At 47.4% G+C, this 19,476-nt stretch overlaps 2 long non-coding RNA genes across 12 annotated transcripts; both read right to left on the reverse strand.

Annotated features, from left to right (window-relative positions):
• Positions 1-3,631: 3,631 nt before the first annotated feature.
• Positions 3,632-10,274, reverse strand: LOC123162924 (uncharacterized). Of its 8 annotated transcripts, XR_006481575.1 has the most exons (8): positions 8,869-10,216; positions 8,484-8,740; positions 7,424-7,726; positions 6,725-6,768; positions 5,655-5,716; positions 4,909-5,013; positions 4,732-4,805; positions 3,990-4,641 (listed from the first exon to the last, which is right to left on the reverse strand). It is a non-coding gene; the product is annotated as an uncharacterized lncRNA (long non-coding RNA). The 8 variants fall into 8 exon arrangements; XR_006481572.1 differs by lacking the exons at positions 3,990-4,641; positions 4,732-4,805 and adding an exon at positions 3,632-3,909 and having other exon boundaries at positions 8,869-10,214; XR_006481574.1 differs by lacking the exons at positions 3,990-4,641; positions 4,732-4,805 and adding an exon at positions 3,632-3,909 and having other exon boundaries at positions 5,655-7,726; positions 8,869-9,812; positions 9,930-10,266.
• Positions 10,275-10,440: 166 nt separating this feature from the next.
• LOC123162925 (uncharacterized) lies at positions 10,441-13,032 on the reverse strand. Of its 4 annotated transcripts, none has more exons than XR_006481578.1 (4): positions 12,515-13,032; positions 12,016-12,092; positions 11,150-11,518; positions 10,441-11,031 (listed from the first exon to the last, which is right to left on the reverse strand). It is a non-coding gene; the product is annotated as an uncharacterized lncRNA (long non-coding RNA). The 4 variants fall into 4 exon arrangements; XR_006481577.1 differs by having other exon boundaries at positions 11,150-11,382; positions 12,016-12,172; XR_006481579.1 differs by having other exon boundaries at positions 10,441-10,989; positions 12,016-12,172.
• Between the last annotated feature and the right edge of the window lie 6,444 nt (positions 13,033-19,476).

The following is a 19,476-nucleotide window of genomic DNA, read 5'->3' on the forward strand; positions in this document are numbered from 1 at the left end:
GTTGGCCCTCCGGTGCCCATCTTCTGCTATATGAAGGCTTTAACCCTGAAAAAAATCATAAGCAAGCTTACGGGACGAAACTCCACCGCCACGAGGCAGAACCTTGGCGGAACCAATCTAGGGCTCCGGCGGAGCTGTTCTGCCGGGGAAACTTCCCTCCAGGAGGGGGAAATCATCACCATCGTCATCACCAATGACCCTCTCATCGAGAGGTGGTCAATCTCCATCAACATCTTCACCAGCACCATCTCCTCTCAAAACCGTAGTTCCTCACTTGTATCCAATCTTGTATCAAAACCACAAATTGGTACATGTGGGTTGCTAGTAGTGTTGATTACTCCTTGTAGTTGATCCTAATTGGTTTACTTGGTGGAAGATCATATGTTCAGATCCTTAATGCATATTAATACTCCTCTGATCATGAACATGAATATGCTTTGTGAGTAGTTACGTTTGTTCCTGAGGACATGGGTGAAGTCTTGCTATTAGTAGTCATGTGAATTTGGTATTCGTTCGATATTTTGATGAGATGTATGTTGTCTCTCCTCTAGTGGTGTTATGTGAACGTCGACTACATGACACTTCACCATTTTTTGGGCCTAGAGGAAGGCATTGGGAAGTAATAAGTAGATGATGGGTTGCTAGAGTGATAGAAGCTTAAACCCTAGTTTATGCATTGCTTCAAAAGGGGCTGATTTGGATCCACTAGTTTCATGCTATGGTTAGGTTTACCTTAATACTTCTTTTGTAGTTGCGCATGCTTGCAATATGGGTTAATCATAAGTGGGATGCTTGTCCAAGAAAGGGCAGTACCCAAGCACCGGTCCACCCACATATCAAATTATCAAAGTACCGAACGCGAATCATATGAGCGTGATGAAAACTAGCTTGACGATAATTCCCATGTGTCCTCGGGAGCACTTTTCTCATTATATGAAATTGTCCAGGCTTGTCCTTTGCTACAAAAAGGATTGAGCCACCTTTATGCACCTTATTTACTTTCATTGCTTGTTACCCGTTACAAATTATCTTATCACAAAACTATTTGTTACCTACAATTTCAGTGCTTGCAGAGAATACCTTACTGAAAACCGCTTGTCATTTCCTTCTGCTCCTCGTTGGATTCGACACTCTTACTTATCAAAAGAACTATGATAGATCCCCTATACTTGTGGGTCATCACGCCGCCGCCCCCCATCACCATGGCCCCTGAGCTCCACGAATGTCGCTGCCGTAACCATCACCCGCCTGGATCCGGCAAGAATCGAGTCATTGTCCCCATCCGCACCTTGGATTCGTGGTCCTCCACTCTAATTCGAACCCAGATCCCGCAAGAACAGGGATGGGCGGCGGCCCCTGCCGCGACCTCTGTGCCCACTCCTTTTCAGCTACCACCTCCGGCGATGCAGTCATCCTGGAGTGCGCTCACAGCATCCTCTGCGCGTGGTGGAAGGCCGCCCCTCCATAAGCCTATCTCCCGCGAGGGTCAGGAGCGGCCAGACCGCGGGGAGGAGGAGAAGGAGCGCGCCACCGCATTCTGCGCCAAGAGTCGTCCTGCTATTCTTGTCGCGCGCCGTGCGCCTCAACCGCATCCTGCCCCAGCCTCCTCACCTCGCTCAGTCGCCCCACGCAGTAGCCGCGTGCAGCGGCGCGCACTGCTAGGCTTCCGGAACCGCCGCCTCGGGGTCGAGGACCGGCAGAAGGTGCGGCTACCAGCACAAGATGACTTGCATGGTTGTGGAGTCCCCTGCATCTGTGGCAGGGCGGAACAGGTAGGGGCCTCCGAAGAACACGCAGAGGCGGATGGCACAAGCGCCGGCGCCGGTGCCGCCAGGAGTAGAGACCGCAGAGTCCAAGTGTTAGGCGGAGAGTGAGGAGAGGACGAGGAAGGGGTCAGCGCGGGAGCATGGGAAGGACGACGGGGCGTGCGACTGTGGGGACTTCGCCTCGGCCTGCAGCAGGACAGGCGGTGGCGGGGTGGTGGACTTGATTTGGTGCAGTACAGTGGAGGATGACAAACCAGTTTTTCCTTTCAATGATAGGTGGACCCCGCAGGGTCACACATGATGATAACGTTACCAATTATCGCCGTTCTATGTGACATGTTAAGTGGTGCCATGTGAGCCTGACTGGCGGCCCCCATATGTCACAAACGTGCTCAGGCAAAGCAAATCTGTCCATCAGTGTTATTTGCAAAAAGATTACGGTAGTCATGGTGTCTTTTGCAACAAAAATGTAACATAGTGTTTTCTGCAAATCCAGCCTTCAAAGCGGTGGCTTTGCGCAATTTACTCATGTGCTTTATCATTGGGCTGCATCTCCCAAACCCCATGTCTCCATATGTGTGTCGCTACACCAGGCTTATCCACGAAACCTCCATTTAGATCTGGAGTTGTAGGTGGTTATGGGGTGGTGATGCGGTGGATAGATTTTAGTGAGGCGCGGGTGGGAGATGATGGTCGGATGTTTGAGTTTGAGACACTAATTTGCCGTGATATGCTTGTGTACCTTCTCTTTCCGTTTACAGTGTTGGTTGGTGCAACGATCAATCAAAGATTACAATGGATCACTCAGTATCAAATTTACAGATTGAGATAGATACATATCATATCAAATCGTATCACAAAGATATAGCAAGAATCACTAAATTGATTCTTTACACGCCCCCTCAATCTAAACCATTATCAACAACACGTGTAGCATATCTCCACTTCGCCCACACGCTTTGATCTTCATATGTTATATTTTGCACGAATCTTGAAAGAATATGTTGGAATTTCAGTGCCACGTAGGCATGGCATGTTGTGTGGGCGTTAGAGCGCTCGCCCACACGACCCGCGGCGCGCGGTTGCCAGCTGCGCCGTGTGGGTGTACCAGCTCCCACCGACACAATCACCATCCAGTCCACACGCGTGTGGGAAAACTGCTCTTTGCCCACACGAGGCTCGTACGGTGATAGATGACAACTGCAGTTGCACGTATTGGCAACTAGGTAAACACATATGGCAACTATGATTCGTTGGTAGATGGCAACTGCAGTTGCGCGTACATGGCAACTATGATTAATCATACATGGTAACTATGGTTGGACCACACGTGACAACTAGGTAAACACACATGACAACTATTGTTTGGCCACATGTGTTAAGTAGTTAATCACACACGACAACTATGCTTTGACTAGTAAACTGCCCGTGCGTTGCCACGGGCCAACAAATGAATATACTGAAAACGCTCTCACCCGCTTATTATACATAATAAAGCAACAATCAACATAATAATAAAGCAACAATCAACATACATGCAACCGCATACAACAACCTAATTGACTAAAATGCCCCCTTTCTTTAATTTCACATCTGCAATACATGGCAGCATGCCTCCTCAAGTAGCTCTCGCCGGGTCTAGATTGTCTCTGTTTCTTTACTAACTTATTTGTAAGAGAACTGTTACATCCAAATGTAGGATGTACTCACTCTCTAAAGAAATATAAGATTTTTTATTGATAATATAGTACAATATTAAAGTGGCCTCGTACATGTAGAGCCAGGAGTTTACCATACATGCTATGAATTTATATGCGTATCCTTTCTTCTACCTGTTATTGAACATGCGACACAACAAGTCCTCATAAAGAAAGTTATAGTGATAATTATTCTCAACAGAGGGAGTATCTATAAAACATACTGCCTTTTTATGTAAGGCGTCTATTACATAGCACAAGTAGAAATTACAAAGTGATTATGAAAGAAGGGACATGTCCCATCCAAACATTACTACCCCGGAAAAAAAAGTCTGGGCAACCGCCGCAGGATCATGTTTCTTTTTTTACAAACTCTGTTGACTTCTGAAAAAACTGAGGCAAAGTAGATGCAAAGTGACCTGATTTCTCCATTAAATGTTGGGTTTCTGCAAGCAGAATCATGTGTAGTGTGTTAACTGTGGTGATTGGTGATTACGAGCAAGTAGGGGAAAGTATATTTTTCATCCCTAAACTCTCTCGAAAGTATAGAAACGGTCCCTTAACTTCAAAACCAGCAAAACTTAGTCCCTCAATTCTTAAACCGGATAACTTGAGTCCTTTGATTTAACAACAGTGGTTTTCACGCTGACTTGCATGGTTTCACCAGTCATCGCCCATGTGTGGCCGAGCAACAACGGCAAACCGGGCGAGCCGCCGAAGCGGGTGCGGCTGATGGCGCTGGAGCGGCGACAAGCGTGCGCCCCGCCGTCGCGCAGTTGTCCGCGCCATGTCCACGACCCACAACACGCAAGTGATGGATTTGAACGAGAACTGGATGACGCGGGGACATCAACGGCGCGGTCGCCGACAATTGCAGAGGCATACCATGAGAACGAGGCGGCAACACGAGCATCAGTTAGTTGTGACTGTGTTACGAGTTCGCCGTGAAGGCCAAGCCGCCGCGTGCCTTAGTGCTGCTAGCCGCGACAGCCCCGCTCGTCCCACAAAACTAACTGTAGTGCAGCTCCCTGGCCTCCTGCACCCTTTGCGTGCGCCGCCGACACCCACGCAAGCTCCATGCCTACCTCTTCCTCTTGTTGCCTGGTGGCGCCTACTACTCGACGAAATGCCCAGCCGAGTTAAAATGGAAAGGAAGAAGATTCCCACGTGGGTGCTGACTGGTCAAAACCATGCCAAGTAAGCATGAAAACAGCTTTTGTTGAGTCAAGGGACTAAAATAATCCGGTTTGAGAAGTTGAGGGACTAACATTTGCCGGTTTTAAAGTTGAAGGAACGTTTCTATACTTTTGAGCGAGTCCAGGGACGAAAAATATACTTTTCCCTAGCAAGTATGCACAAAACAATGTGTATCAACAATAACAGTACAAGTTGAAAAACTGGAATTATTGAGTGCACCCTTGGTGCTATTTTAAAGACGTACTAACCTAATTCCCCTTGTTTGCTCCCTGAGCATCGTCGAAGATTGAACATTCTACCATCTATGAACCAGCCAGTTCCCCTGGTTTGAAGCAACCTGCTATTTGGCATCTCTGATAATATATGTACAAAACAATCAAAAGATTTCCCTAGATATTTGTAATACATATTAGTTCTTATCTTGTAACCAAGCAATATGCAAGATAAAGTTTCTTTAGGATGACCAAGTTATATGTACATTGTAGCAGATACCAAACTTATTTTTAAACACTCATAGAATGGCACGATATCATAGACTTTGTTTGTACAAAAAAAATTATATTGTATCTGATGTCTGATCTCAGTATTGATCTCGGATTACCAGTTGTACTTCTGAATGAAGTCCCAAGTAAATTATTTGAAGCCCATGAAGCAACCACATGAAAAAAAAGCACTCAAGACGATGCTTTATCTTTAAATCATACCACCTCTAATCCCCTAGATATCTTATGGACCTTGCTTTCTCACACATGAACATTGCCAACAAATACACATACCTAATCCATATGCACTCTAGCATAAAAATGTATGTTTTGCTAGCTCATCCATGGTACTTACACATGCAGTTATCACTTCAACGTTCTTTGCAACCTAGTTAAATGTGGATGGCTGGATAAACATATAAGAAAGTATTTATATTTCTACAACGTTGCTGAAAGAAAGGAAATCCTACAAAATTGAAGACAAAAGCAAAATGTAGATGATAGATACTTACTAATATCATCTTATCCTATGCGTTCGATGCAGCAGCATCTTTGTGGCATCGGTGAAATCTCCCTGCAGCATAAGATCTTCATAACGCCAAAACAAAGGAAAGCTTCCAAGCGTTTCCAAATATAAAAATTAACAATCTTCAAATCAATTAAAGGAGTAATCATTTCAACCCCAGGAGGCTAGAATGAGGAGCCCTTGTTGAACTCATTTTTCACAGAAGAAAAAAAGAAAAGGAACATATATAAGATAACAAGAAAATCTACATCTCCTGAAATTAAGTATACATACAACAAAAATATATGTTATTTTACCAAAACAGTGAGAACATTTACTTCCTTGGGATTTCTAAGAAAAAATTTCCTGTTAGTTTTTCCTCAAGCAATTAACAAGAAATGGTTAGAAAAGTCACAATATATTCAATCTTAATGTGACATGTGCAGGTATGATCATTAAAAGTACAGACCGACTTGATCATGCAGATACTAAAGAAAGAAAACAACCCTGCTTATTGACCAATCCTAGAACCCTACAATGAAAGTTTCACGAAATAATTACAAAAACCAACAATTCTTTATGGAATTTACACCTGACATCTACTATGGTTTTAGAAATATTTCATTAGGTAAAAGGTAGAGGATGTATGCATATCTTTTGAGCTACTCTCAACCTCTTAATGTGACATGTGCATGTTTGATCATTAAAAATACACATTGGTCATGTAGATATTAAGGAAAGAAGAAAAAAATATAACATTAGCAGATCATTAATGTTGCTACTACACAATATCTACAGCGGCTTGTTGTTGCTCTTTGTGTCTCCTATAAAATTGAAAGTTGTTTTTCGAATCAAAGCTTAAACCATGAACGTTGCTAGACGAACAAAATTTTGAATCGACAAAGCAAAAAATATTCAAGACCTTGCTGGATTAAGAACCACTAATATCTAGATAAGGTCAAATGATATAAGTAGACATGAGGTCAAAACGATCGCAGTAATAGCTCCGAAAGTAGAAGAATGATACAAGAACACATCAGTCAAATGATATAAGAAGACATGAACATTGTAGCTTACTGAAGATTGTCCCATTTTCCTGCCTAAAGCTTGGTCCTGACCTCCTGATTAAAAGATGCAATTAGGAAATGAGTATATATTTTCTTCGCAGATTCAATACCATCATCGCTGGTATATTAAATTAGACTATATGGAACACTATATGTCTTTGAAAAATTCACATTAAAATTAGGTAATAAGTAGAAACAAAAATAAGTACTTACTTCCGTGATATATTTTAATAGATCACTTATGTCATTAGCTATATTTAGCTTTTAACTTCACACATAAAGAATAGGATAAGCGGCCCTCAACTGTATAAGATCATAGGCTATACAATTATGTAATAAAGGAACAAGTCCATAAATTTATCCATCCATAATGTTTCCAAATTTTACCCAAATTAGGAGCATTTTCTAAGATTGGTACTACTCCTAAGGTAAACCAGAAGAGTGATGGCAAAATAAGCAACACAATAGGTGTACATCAGAACAACAGTTCTTTGATCATTGGCAAAATTATATCAGAGATAAGAAAGATCCATGAACAATTTTATATATATGCATAGGCCTGATAATCTCTTGTGTCTCAACATCACTACCGTCCAGTAGGGACCAACAAAATAAAGTGTTAACCATCTATTTCATACAATCAACAGCTGAATAGTGAGGAGAGGCCAACGAGCACCGGCTGCTAGAAGATTGAGGGAGGACATCTTACCATCCATAGAAAGTTCAGTTTAGGTTCAGAGATGACCTCCGCGACAGCAGCTCCTACTCTTGTGGCCTAGGCGATGGATTCCGCTCTGGGGCGACCATGACATTGACTCCGCAGGTGGCTTCGGCTCTGGAAGCGGCCACAATTGTTGCCTTCGGCTCAGACCTACTCCCTCCTGCGCAAAAGGGGGCACTATGGCCCCATCTCGCCTCCATCCTTACCGGGTACATCCAGTTTCGCTCATGACTGAGTGATAATCCTCATATTTTGGCAAGCCTAAGAGTTGTGGTGTAGTTTTCAAGTTTCCTATGTCCATTTGGAATAGAAGAAAATGAATCATAGAGCGATATAAAAATGTAGCTCTTTCACCATTGTACAGAAAAATATAGCAGTTTTACAAATACAAGCATATTGTCCTTCTATGTCCAATGAAGTAAAGCAATTTACAATCAGTAAGCGAATCTAAGGAGCAAACGGATAAACGGTTAGGATCTTGAAATAAGAACAGTCTATGTGTTTTACTGCTATTCTTCTTGCTAATTCAAAGACATGTTCGTTTTCAATAGGGATGCCACGGGCCTATCACACCATTTCTACCTGCACTTGCTAGCTACATATATTGGAAGTGCACTAAAAATTTCATACAAAGCTGCTTTCCTTACATAGATGCTCCACGATTTATTTATTTTGTTTTGAGAACAATCAAAAGTTTTATTTTTTGTTGGTCAATCGTAATCCTTTCACAGCAGCAAGAAACTACTGGATGAACTAATGAAGTCGTCTCTTTCAGCATTCTAACAACCATCAGGTCTGTGTCGCATGATAACAGACCAACACGCAGTAATACAAAGAGGACCCATGGACGCACATGTGCCCTGACATGTATGTTCCCTCATAGCATAGATCCCATTGGCTACAAGTAACTGAAGTTACTGCAAGGAGATAGTAGAAGACAATGATGCATGTGGTTTTTGCCTCATACGTGGCCGAGATTTAGATAACATAACAGGGAATTGCCAAGATGTATATAAGGCCTACCCATCACAGGAAGTGGCGCAACTACCTTGTACGGTTGGATGCATCAGGCCTCCGGGGAGAACTGCTCTGCAGAATCCCTCAAAGCGCTCACCGTAGGACACCCATGCTGCTTCTGCCGCCGCCCCCACTTCCCTCAGCCCACTTCCTTCGCGCTCCTCGACCAACAGGACATACTGACGAACATTGCGGCACCGTCCGCCGAGGTCGATGGCGTGGACGTGCACGATGTGGTCGGCGACCTTGGCGGTTGCATGGTCGGAGTGTGCCCTGTGCAGGTGGCGGCTGGGAGATAAGAAGCGACGATGTGCAGATGTCATTGTAACATTCTCGGAGAAAAATAATAATCATTTGCATAATGAAATTATTTCCGGACACAAACCGTCGAGCACATGGAGAGGGATGCCTCTTACCTCGCAGGGCAGCACCTCTGACAGAAGATTCCCAACGACGACCCCCCCCCCCCCCTCACGACAAGCGCGACGTCGGCCAGCATCAAACACCTCGCCGTGTGTGTGCGAAATTCAGATAGCAGCAACAATACCAAAATTCAGCTAGCAGTAGGAGAGCAGTGGTGCAGCACCACATCATCGCTATCTCTCTCATTCTCCTTTTCACACCCAACCGAGCCCGTTCCTTTCTTATCTGCCTCCATCTTCTCCCCGATGGCCCCACTGGTGATGATCCCGCCACCCCTGCGTCTTTCCCATCGCCGTGCACCGTTGCTGCTGAGCATGACCCGGCGGGCACTAAGTGGATGATGACAACAATGTGCTTCAATATGTTTCTGTTCGTTACCTGCACAACTTTGAGACCTTTTAAAGTACAACCACCTTTAATACTATAATTTAAGCAGGATTAAATGATGAGTATAAGAGATCATATATGGATCAGTGGTAGTACAAGAATCACAAAAACAAGTCTGAATGGATGAAAATTGTGACATGAGTAGCTTACCATGTCCCCGAGGCCCAACATCATGTTGTCATCAGAAGTGCTTCCTGGAACAATCCTCGATACCAACAAATTCCTAGGGACGATATGCCTCACCTGAAGCTCTATCTTCTTTCTTATCAGCGCAACCCAGGCAAGATGAACTCGTTTGCTATTGTGACCCTAACATTTTCTCTTCACGCCGCTGGCTCGCTTCCCTCCTAACCCTCCTCTCCATAGCTCCTAAAGTTATCAGTGGGAGGTAGCAAAACTGTGTCATTCAAAGGATGGTCGGCTACATTGATTCCTCCAATATCACCGACGGCTCCGATGTCCCCTCCCCCCTACTGCCGCCGACGCCTACATGGACGGCTACAGCCGCGCCGGTGATCGAAAGGGCAAACATAATCTAAATGGGAATACCCTGCTAGCGAGACGCCGCAATAATGAGAGGTAGCATGATTTAGTCAGCAACACTATAGTCGAAACTAATATTGTAAAATAGTAAGTCATCAATTTTTATTTATTTAGTCATAGATACCTCTGCTTTATAGGCCGCCAACAACTATAGAGACTAATCCACAGGATTACTAGAATACCCATCCTATTCTTCTTGGTTGCATGACATTCTTCCTCAAATATGAAAAGGCCTCGCTTCTCTACATAAGCTGGTATTCATTCCATTCCAATATTAAGGCATGCACCATTAGTACTCATGTATGACATGATCAAGAGCACCGTTAGTAGCAGTGTACATACAAGTGCATAAAATTCAAAAGTACGTATTAAGAAACTATTTCTTGTTCAAAATTCAAGCTAATATCAATATATACAGATAAACTTAAAAATGTTTCTAAATAAATAAATATTTTTATTCAAATCTGTTGCTTCACACCAGGAACCACAAAGAAATAAAAAAAAATGATATCATTAATCAAGCATTCCATGTCATCTAATAAAGTTTTGGGCAAACACATAGTCGATCACAAAATATTGTTAAAATCAGACTTATATATGCTTTTATCCAAACTTGGTAAAAAGGATATGGGTATTGCTCAAATTACATCATCAATAGCAAATGCAAATATAAGCAGAAGGATAAGTTTCTGAGAGAAGAACCGAATCTTATTTATATTCGGACCATGAACATTCAAGATATCGTGCAAATAACATGGAAAATACAAGTGAGTTTGCACAACAAAGCTGATCCTATTGGAAAATGCCTATTAATTAAGGATGAGAGGGTAAGAAAGCATCAGACCAATATGGTGCAGATATTGATTGGCTTACTATGGTACATGTAACATTGAAATTGCCATGAAGAAGCTAATATTGTACGCACAAATGAGATCTCAGATACAATACAAATTGAGGAGCAAATCACAGTTTACCATCTGTTTGAAATTAATTGGCATAACATCGAGCAAATATCTCTTCAAAGCCAAACAATAAGCACGTACAGTAGATAGTAGCAATCAGACTGGCAGCAAATATAACAAACAAAAACAGAAGCAGTACCAGAACCACTTACCTGTGCACACAGGTGGAGCTTATTACACGATGAAGCTTGGACTATTATTGCCCGAGCATGGCGCATCAATCTGAGGTAGCAGACCCAAGTAAATAAAAAGTTTTAAACCGTACTGCATCATTAAAAACGCAGTAGGAAATGTTTCAGTTCTTGCAATCTAGCATACGACCAGAGAAATGTGTGCGGTTGGACAAAACGAAATAAGACGGGAGACGGGAATGGAATGTTACAGGTTTTGTAGGTAGTAGAGATAGAGATATGAAGTCAGTTGACAAATCCATCATCACATGTGCGCAATTGCTGCCGCTGTCGATGTCATTGTGCCATCACCCTAGGAGACGGAGGGCCGATTGGTGCACCTTTGGTAAAGTATCAATCTGATGTCCAGAACTTGAACTGCAAATTTCATAATCTCCGTCAATAAGCTCTTGCATAGTTGCAGTTTCTTTCAGAATGAGAACCTCTGCAGACAACACAATAGTGTCATGTACCTGCATCCTGATATGTCAGAAATTCACGCAATAAAGAATGTTGAACAATCAGAAGATTGTTGTGTGTACTTGTTGGACCAAATTACAATGTCCTCCTTGCAGGCATACCTAGCAAGTCAAACCATCAACTCACTAAAGCTATCTAAGTCACCGAACACTGTTCTCTACAAACATTTGTTTGAATATAAGAAAATAAATACAAATTTAATTATGAAAAGCAAGGCAGCAGACCTATTTATTGTAGCATGGATTAATAATCAGACATCACTAAAAAATGCATATGCATGTGATATTGGCATAGTTTATCAGAAAATTTTAATGTGTAAATTAGCAAACACCTCTGTATATAGCAGCATCAAGAGGTGAAAAACAAGTGAACTGTAGCATCATGGAACCGCTGAATCAAAGAGGATACTTAGAATGCAAACATTTTGGAGATGAGAACTCAATTAACCTTCAATCTGGCAGCAGCTTCGCATCATATCAACTTCATGGAGAAAAATTAACTTCTATGTAGCACTGTGCTACCCTCTCAAACTCTCACGCTCTTGTAGATGCATGTAATCCAAAATTCAGAGGACAATAGTGGAGGCCTGATTACATACTGTGGCGGCTGGTGCGGACAGGAACCAAGGCGGCAGCTCAGGTCCTCCCTCCATTTTTGAAGCATGCCTTATCAGTACTGCAAGCATGACCATGCCAAGAAATTGAGAGAATGGGAGCTCACTCCCTCAAGTCGCAACTTCCCTCCAAGACATGTAGCTTTCATAAATAATAATAGACATGAACAATGATGCATAGAGGCCATCAAAATTATTGGGAAATAACAACTTGTACTACACATACGTGTAATTAAATACTCCTCCAAGTAAATCAGATACCCTAAGAAAGTAATGCTCACATAAAGTAGAATTCTGAAGCGAATTGTGTTCAAGTAAAATATGTTAGACAGACTTCAGATTTTATGTAAACCAACTACGAAGTTCAGTAACAAAAAAGTTCTCATTAGAGACCAGGAGATTAATTAATCGTTGAAGTCCAGATCATTATTCAAATTTTACCAGATCTATTTGCTGGGAAGGACCGGGAGGATGGGGGGCTGACCTTGCAGGTGGGCATCGAGTACGTCATCGAGTACCTTCCTGCCCGGCGGCAGGGACGTCGTCGACAAAGCGGCGAAGGACGGAGTCCAGGAGGCGCCACGCCTTGATTCTCCTCTGCGGGGTCCTGGAGGCGCTCGAGCACGGCCATGTCGGCACCATACACCTCGTCGCCGGCGGTTTGCGGACGTATCTGGGCATGTGTCGCGGGGATCCGACGACGAAGAGAGGTGGAAGAGAGGAGAGGAGAAGTCAATCAAATCCTCCGATGCGAGATCGGGATCGACGGCGGATCGGGATCGGCGGCGGATCATAAGGCAGATTGCCATCAAAGTGGCAAGGCGCCAAGGCCAGCCCTCTCTTTGCCTGGACGAAGGGATGAGGGAGGCCGAGACCCGCGGCGGCGCAGGGAGGAGATAGGCCGAGACCCACGGCGGCGCAGGGAGGAGAGTTGTGACAGGTAGTCGAGGGTTGGGGGATGCAAGGGTTAGGCGGCGAAGGGATGGAGCGGCAGGGGCTAGCGGCGGCGAACGAGTGTGCGTGAGGGGTTTTTTTCGCTGGTTATTTTTCGTAGGTTTTTTATCGCTGGTTAATCATCGTAGAATTTTTCGAGTGAGGGGGCTCGTGGAGGACTCGGTACGTGGTTTTTACGGTTAGTGGCGGGTCAGCGTGAGGTGGGAGGAGATACCAAAATAGGTACAAAAAATAACCGGGTGAGGTGGGACGAAAATAAAACCCGGAACGCGACCTACCAACTGAGACATTAGGAGTTTAGATTAAACGCGGCAACTACCATAAATTAGACATGGCAACTATAATTAACCAAAACAGAGAGAATTGTCATGCTTTTACAACTACATTTATTATCCCGGATAACTAAAGTTGCCATCCTGGGGTAACTAAAGTGTCATCCCGCGGGTAACAAACATAGTTGCGCCAGGACATGTGGACATATTTGCTTCATGCCACACGCGCGGGGTGGGGATGCGTAGTATTTGTTGGGCGTGTGGCACAAAGAAGCTGCGCCCACATGTGTGGGCAGTTCTAATGTTCGCCCACACATGACCCGTGTGGGCTGATTATGCCACAAAGGGCGTGCGGGCGAATCTCTAATATGCCACACATGTGGCAGATATCGACGTCCTACATATTCTATTGGCCCACTATTAAGAGTGTGGCTATATGTAAGTCAACTGGATTTTTTTTTGGGGGGGGGGAGTTTATTCCATTGTTAAAGGGTTACTAGTAAAGAGGCAATAATTCATTGATACATGGGACCACGGTTCAGCCACATGGCAGTGGCCTGTTCATGTACTACTGTATAGAGCCAGTCGATCTGCTGCCCTATTCTGTTCACATCTAATCTGATGTGGAATAAACTCTCGGTTCTGTATTAGAGCCTTCGTCTCACACTAAGTGTCCATATGCCGATCTACATAACCGATCATCGAGGATACTTGATAAAGCTTCAGAGGAATTGGATTGTGTTGTAATAGTACCCTCTCCATGTTGACAGGCGAGGGTCATTCCCTGCATGAGAGCATGAAGTTCTGCCTCCAAGACGTCATTGCAATTCAAAATAAATGGGTATGCTGCAAATATCACGCTCGGAGTTTACGCCTTCCAAACCCTTCCGCTCCCCCCCCCTTCCGCCGCTTGCCACTCCGGCAGGGGCGTCCACCTCTCCTTCGCTGGTGACCGCTCTGGTCCCGGCGCCCACCCCCCTCCCCCACCCCCCTTTTGTGGCCAGCTCAGCGCCTCCTCGGGCTGCCATGGCTCGTTCGCCTGCCAGTCCCGCGCGCTGGGGAGATCTGAGCTCCTCTGATGACGATGCGGACAGCGCTCCAGCTAGGTCCTACTGCGAGGTGCTGTGGAGCTGCTCGCCACCCGAGGGTTCCCCGCTCCATCCTCCGCCCCCAACGCCTACCCGGGCTGCTCCTCCGTAGCCGGCCACCGCGTGCCCCTCACCACCCCGGCGGGGCCCCTCCATCGTGGTCCGTCCCGAGGAGGGCGGTCCGTCGTGTGCCAACGCCGGTGGTTGGCAGATTGCTGGCCGCAAGCGCCGCCATCCCCGCCGTCTCCCCGCCCCGCCCCTGCCGTCCATGCGCATCAGGGTCGGCCTGCCGCCAGATCTGGCTGGGCTCTGCTTCAACTGCCTGAGCGAGGAGCACGTCGCCAGCATGTGCCACAACGACACGGTCTGCCTGTGATGCCGTCGCCCGGGCCACATCGCACGGGAGTGCCGCGCACCGTGCTCTGCTTCTCCGCCGGTCACTGCGCCCCGCCCCATCAGGGAAAGGTTGGGGCTGCGTGTCGGGTCCTCGCCGCCGGCCTCCATCTCCCACGACTACGGTCCCGCCGCCTCCTTCCAGCAACGAACCACGCCGGTCCACGCTCGCTTGGGACCTGTTGGGCACTCTACCACCAGGGCTCCCTCGGAGTTGGGCTGGCAGGCCGCAGAGGGGGGCAGAGGCAGCGTTCCACGCCGGCTCATGATCGCCTGGGCCCTACAGTGCCTTCCACTGGCAGGGTGCCCTCGGATCCGCAGCCGGCGGTGGAGCCTAACCCTGCTGTGGGGGCGGTTGGGCGGAGGACTGCACCGGGGGCGTCTTCGGCGAGGCCTGCAGTGGAGCAGGTCGTCATCCCCTACTCCCCGGAGGTGGTGGCCGTGGTGGAGGCGCTGCGCTGGGCGCTAGTTGGCTTCGTTACTAGCGGACGTCCAAGGATCGCGATGAGTGCGGTCACTGTGGCGGTGGAGGAATCGGTCCCCGAGGTGGCTGGTAGCTTCTCCGTGCACCGCTTCTGGCCGGCTGACTTCCTGCTCGTGTTTGACTCTAGGGCGGCGCGGGATGCAGCCTTGAGGGCCGGCGAAGTGCACGGTCGTGGCTTCTACTTGAGGTTCTCGCCGTGGAACAGGCAGCTCCAGGCCACCCGGCGGCCGTTCCATTATCATGTGCGGCTTGACATGGAAGACATCCCGCCGCATGTCTGGAACCGTGCGACGACACAACTTGTCCTTGGTTCGTCGGCAGGGGTGGAGCGGCTGAGCACACTCATTGCGAGTCGGGCGGACTTGGGCAGCTTCGAGGCATTCGCGTGGACGGATGATCCTTCCTTGCTTCCGAATGAGAAGCTCATCCTAGTGGAAGAACCAGGTGAGGAAATGGAGGTGGAGCTCGCTGACGGCCTTGTCTTGCCGGCTAACGTGCTGGTTCCGCTGGAGAAGAGCATGCTGGAGTATCGGTTCATCATCCACCTAGTGAACACGGAGAACACGGTCCAAGGCTCAGGTCCATCCTCAGGAGATGAAGACGACGACGACGACTCTGGCTTCGACCACCCGCAGGCTGAACCCGGACGGCCCCGGCGGTGCACGCAACACTCGCCGCAGATTCCCCTTCTCCCGTGGCGTGGCTGACGGTTCATGTCGGTGCGGAAGGCGGAAGGCGGATGGCCCGGCACGGGGACGCAACTGGACACGGAAGGGTTGCAGTTGATCTCACAACTTCTATGGCGCCATGGCCAACTCGGCCGGAGACAGCCTTCGCCAGGGATGGAGCGACCGGCGAGGAGGCCGGGGTAGCACGTGACACGTCGGGCGCTGACGCAGAAAGAAGGATGGCGCCCACTACTGACGTGCAAAGGCATGCAGGGCGGGATGTGCCTGAGACGTTGCTTTTGACCAGGATTGACGCAGGGTGGCGGAGGATCCGAGGCACTTTGAGGAGGGGATGGCAGACTGCTTTGGGACACCTACCCTGCATGGACCCCGCAGTGCCCAGCTTTGGGCTGCCAGGAGCCAATGGCACACACCGACATGGTCCCTCGACGACGGCCAATTCCGTGGCTTCTCAACTGACTCTGGAGTGATTCAAATTTCGAATCAGTCTGCTGACACTTTTTTCTCCTGGAGCTCCAGTCGATCGGTGGTTGGCACGCCAGGCGTGCATGTGGGGGGAGGATGGCCATGGAAACCTTTCTGGTCAGCCTATCCTGCTCAGAAACGGGTACCTCACCCGTCGCGGACGTGGCGCACCAGGAGGAACGTACGATTGAACAGCTATGGTCTAGCTACAAAAAACTTGTCTCGCCTCTCCTATGCAGGCCAGCTGGGGGCGTAACAAACGGAAGAAAAGGACACCGCCCTCGCACGTCCGACGAAGCGCAAGGATCGGTGGGAGATTTGCTGTTGGCTCTTCTGTTAAACAGCAGCAGCGCACGCTCATGCTTCAGTTAGGGATAGCGCGGGAGGGAGAAGCGATTGGCGAAGACGCATTGCAGGCCTACCTAGACCTATTTTTGCACCCGCTGCAGCAGGAGCACATCACGGCAATTGTTGGGCTGTTCGGGTGGCAGACCAAGGTGCTCCCACTTGGGCGCGTTGTGGATGGGGAGACTAGGGTGTTGTAGTGCTTGACGCCTGGGTGGGACTTGGGTAGGCCTCTTCTAATGGCTGAACCAAACCAAGTAATTGTGGTGTGGAACGTCTGTGGTATTAACAACCCGGCTAAAAGAGATGCAATAAAGAACCTTATTTTGTATTCGGGTGCGAGTGTGGTGTGCTTACAGGAAACAAAGGTGCAGGACATGAACCTGGGGCTAGTCCAGTAGTGTCTAGGGCCAGCATTTGACAACTTCTTTTACGTGCCGGCCGTGGGGATAAGAGGTGGGGTGTTGTTAGCATGCAACTCCGCCAACGTGCAGATGTCAAACCCTCATGTGACACAGAATACGGTCATGGATTGGATTGCTTATGGCGAGCACGGGTGGTGGTTCACCGGGGTATATGGCCCTCAGGAGGAGGCAAGCAAGGTTGAATTCATTCAGGAGCTACGAGATGTCAGAGAGTTGCATGCTGGCCCCTGGATGGTGGCCGGGGATTTCAATGTCATCAAAGATCCAACAGAGAAGAGCAACAACAGGATTAACCGCCGCATGATGGGAAGATTCCGACGATGTATTAATGACCTTGAGCTCATCGACCTCTATCTCAACGGCAGGAGGTACACATGGTCCAATGAGCGGAATGCGCCAACGTTGGAGAAGCTGGACAGGGTGCTCGTCTCGATGGACTTGGAGCAGGCACACCCATCGTCACTCCTCTCGGTCCTCAGCACTAGCGTCTCCGGCCATTGTCCTCTACACCTAGTTCTTGATCCGGACTTGCAAAGAGGGAGGCGTTTTCATTTTGAAGCCTCCTGGACTAAAGTAGATGGTTTCCAGGACGTGGTTCGGCAAGCGTGGATGGCTCCACAAGTGACGCAAAATCCATTCAAGAGGCTTGCAGCCAAGCTTAAGGCCACGGCTAAGGCGTTGTCGAGCTGGAGCGATCGTTATATTGCTACGGAGATTATCCTTAGACTCGATGTAGCAATGGAGTTCAGAACACTGTCTGACACTGAGTTGGAGCTGCGGCGCACGCTGAAACAAAAACTGCTAGGGCTGGCCTCCCTGCAGCGATCCATTTCTAGGCAACGATCCTGGGTGCTATGGCTCAAGGACGACGACGCTTGCACAAAGTTCTTCCATAACCATACAAGCCACAGGAGGATAAAGAACTTCATATCGAAGCTCAAAGTTGATGATGTGATTACATCTGAGCATGATAAGATGGCGGAGGTGGTGGATTCCTTCTTCGCCAATCTGCTAGGAGAGGCTCCGGACAGGCCATTCACACTTGACCTGCATGAGATAGGACTGCCGATGAGGCAGCTTCAGCACCTAGACTACGACTTCACAGAGGAGGAGGGTTGGGCGACCATCCGGGCACAAGGACGAGACAAGGCACCAGGACCGGATGGGTTCTCGGTGCGATTCTATGTGTCTTGTTGGGGTATCATTAAGGAGGATGTCATGGACGCATTCAGGGCCTTTGGGAGGCTGGATTTCCAAGGGTTAACATCGATCAATCAAGCCTTTGTTACTTTACTGCCGAAATCACCAGCAGCACTTGAGGTCAGAGACTTCAGAACAATAAGTCTGATTCACAGCTTCCCCGAACTAGTTGCGAAGGTCATGTCTCTTCGCGTGGCACCAGAGATGACAAACATCGTGGGAACTCACCAGAGCGCGTTCATACAAGGGAGGTGTCTCCATGACAACTATATGCTCGTGCAAGGCACTGTCAGGTGGCTGCAATCGACCAAAAGGCCCGTGCTCATGCTGAAGCTAGACATAACAAAAGCTTTCGACACCGGGGATTGGGCATTCTTGCTGGAGGTCCTACGACACCTAGGCTTCGGAGACAAGTGGATCGCATGGGTAGCCGGTTTGTTGGCCTCATCTTCCACTCGGGTGCTGCTCAACGGCGTGTCAGGCGAGGTTATTTACAACAAGCGTGGCTTCTGGCAGGGAGACCCAGTTTCCCCACTACTCTTTGTCATGGTTATGAGCTGCCTCCACGCCTTACTCAACTATGCCGCAGAGTCCGGAGTTCTAGCACCACTCGCTGAAGGAAATATGCCCTAGAGGCAATAATAAAGTTATTATTTATTTCCTTATTTCATGATGAATGTTTATTATTCATGCTAGAATTGTATTAACCGGAAACATAATACATGTGTGAATATATAGACAAACATAGTGTCACTAGTATGCCTCTACCTGACTAGCTCGTTAATCAAAGATGGTTATGTTTCCTAGCCATGGACAAAGAGTTGTCATTTGATTAACGGGATCACATCATTAGGAGAATGATGTGATTGACTTGACCCATTCCGTTAGCTTAGCACTTGATCGTTTAGTATGTTGCTATTGCTTTCTTCATGACTTATACATGTTCCTATGACTATGAGATTATGCAACTCCCGTTTACCGGAGGAACACTTTGTGTGCTACCAAACGTCACAACGTAACTGGGTGATTATAAAGGTGCTCTACAGGTGTCTCCGAAGGTACTTGTTGGGTTGGCGTATTTCGAGATTAGGATTTGTCACTCCGATTGTCGGAGAGGTATCTCTGGGCCCT

Source organism: Triticum aestivum, chromosome 7B (assembly GCF_018294505.1).
Source record: "Triticum aestivum cultivar Chinese Spring chromosome 7B, IWGSC CS RefSeq v2.1, whole genome shotgun sequence".
Taxonomy (NCBI): Eukaryota; Viridiplantae; Streptophyta; class Magnoliopsida; order Poales; family Poaceae; genus Triticum; species Triticum aestivum.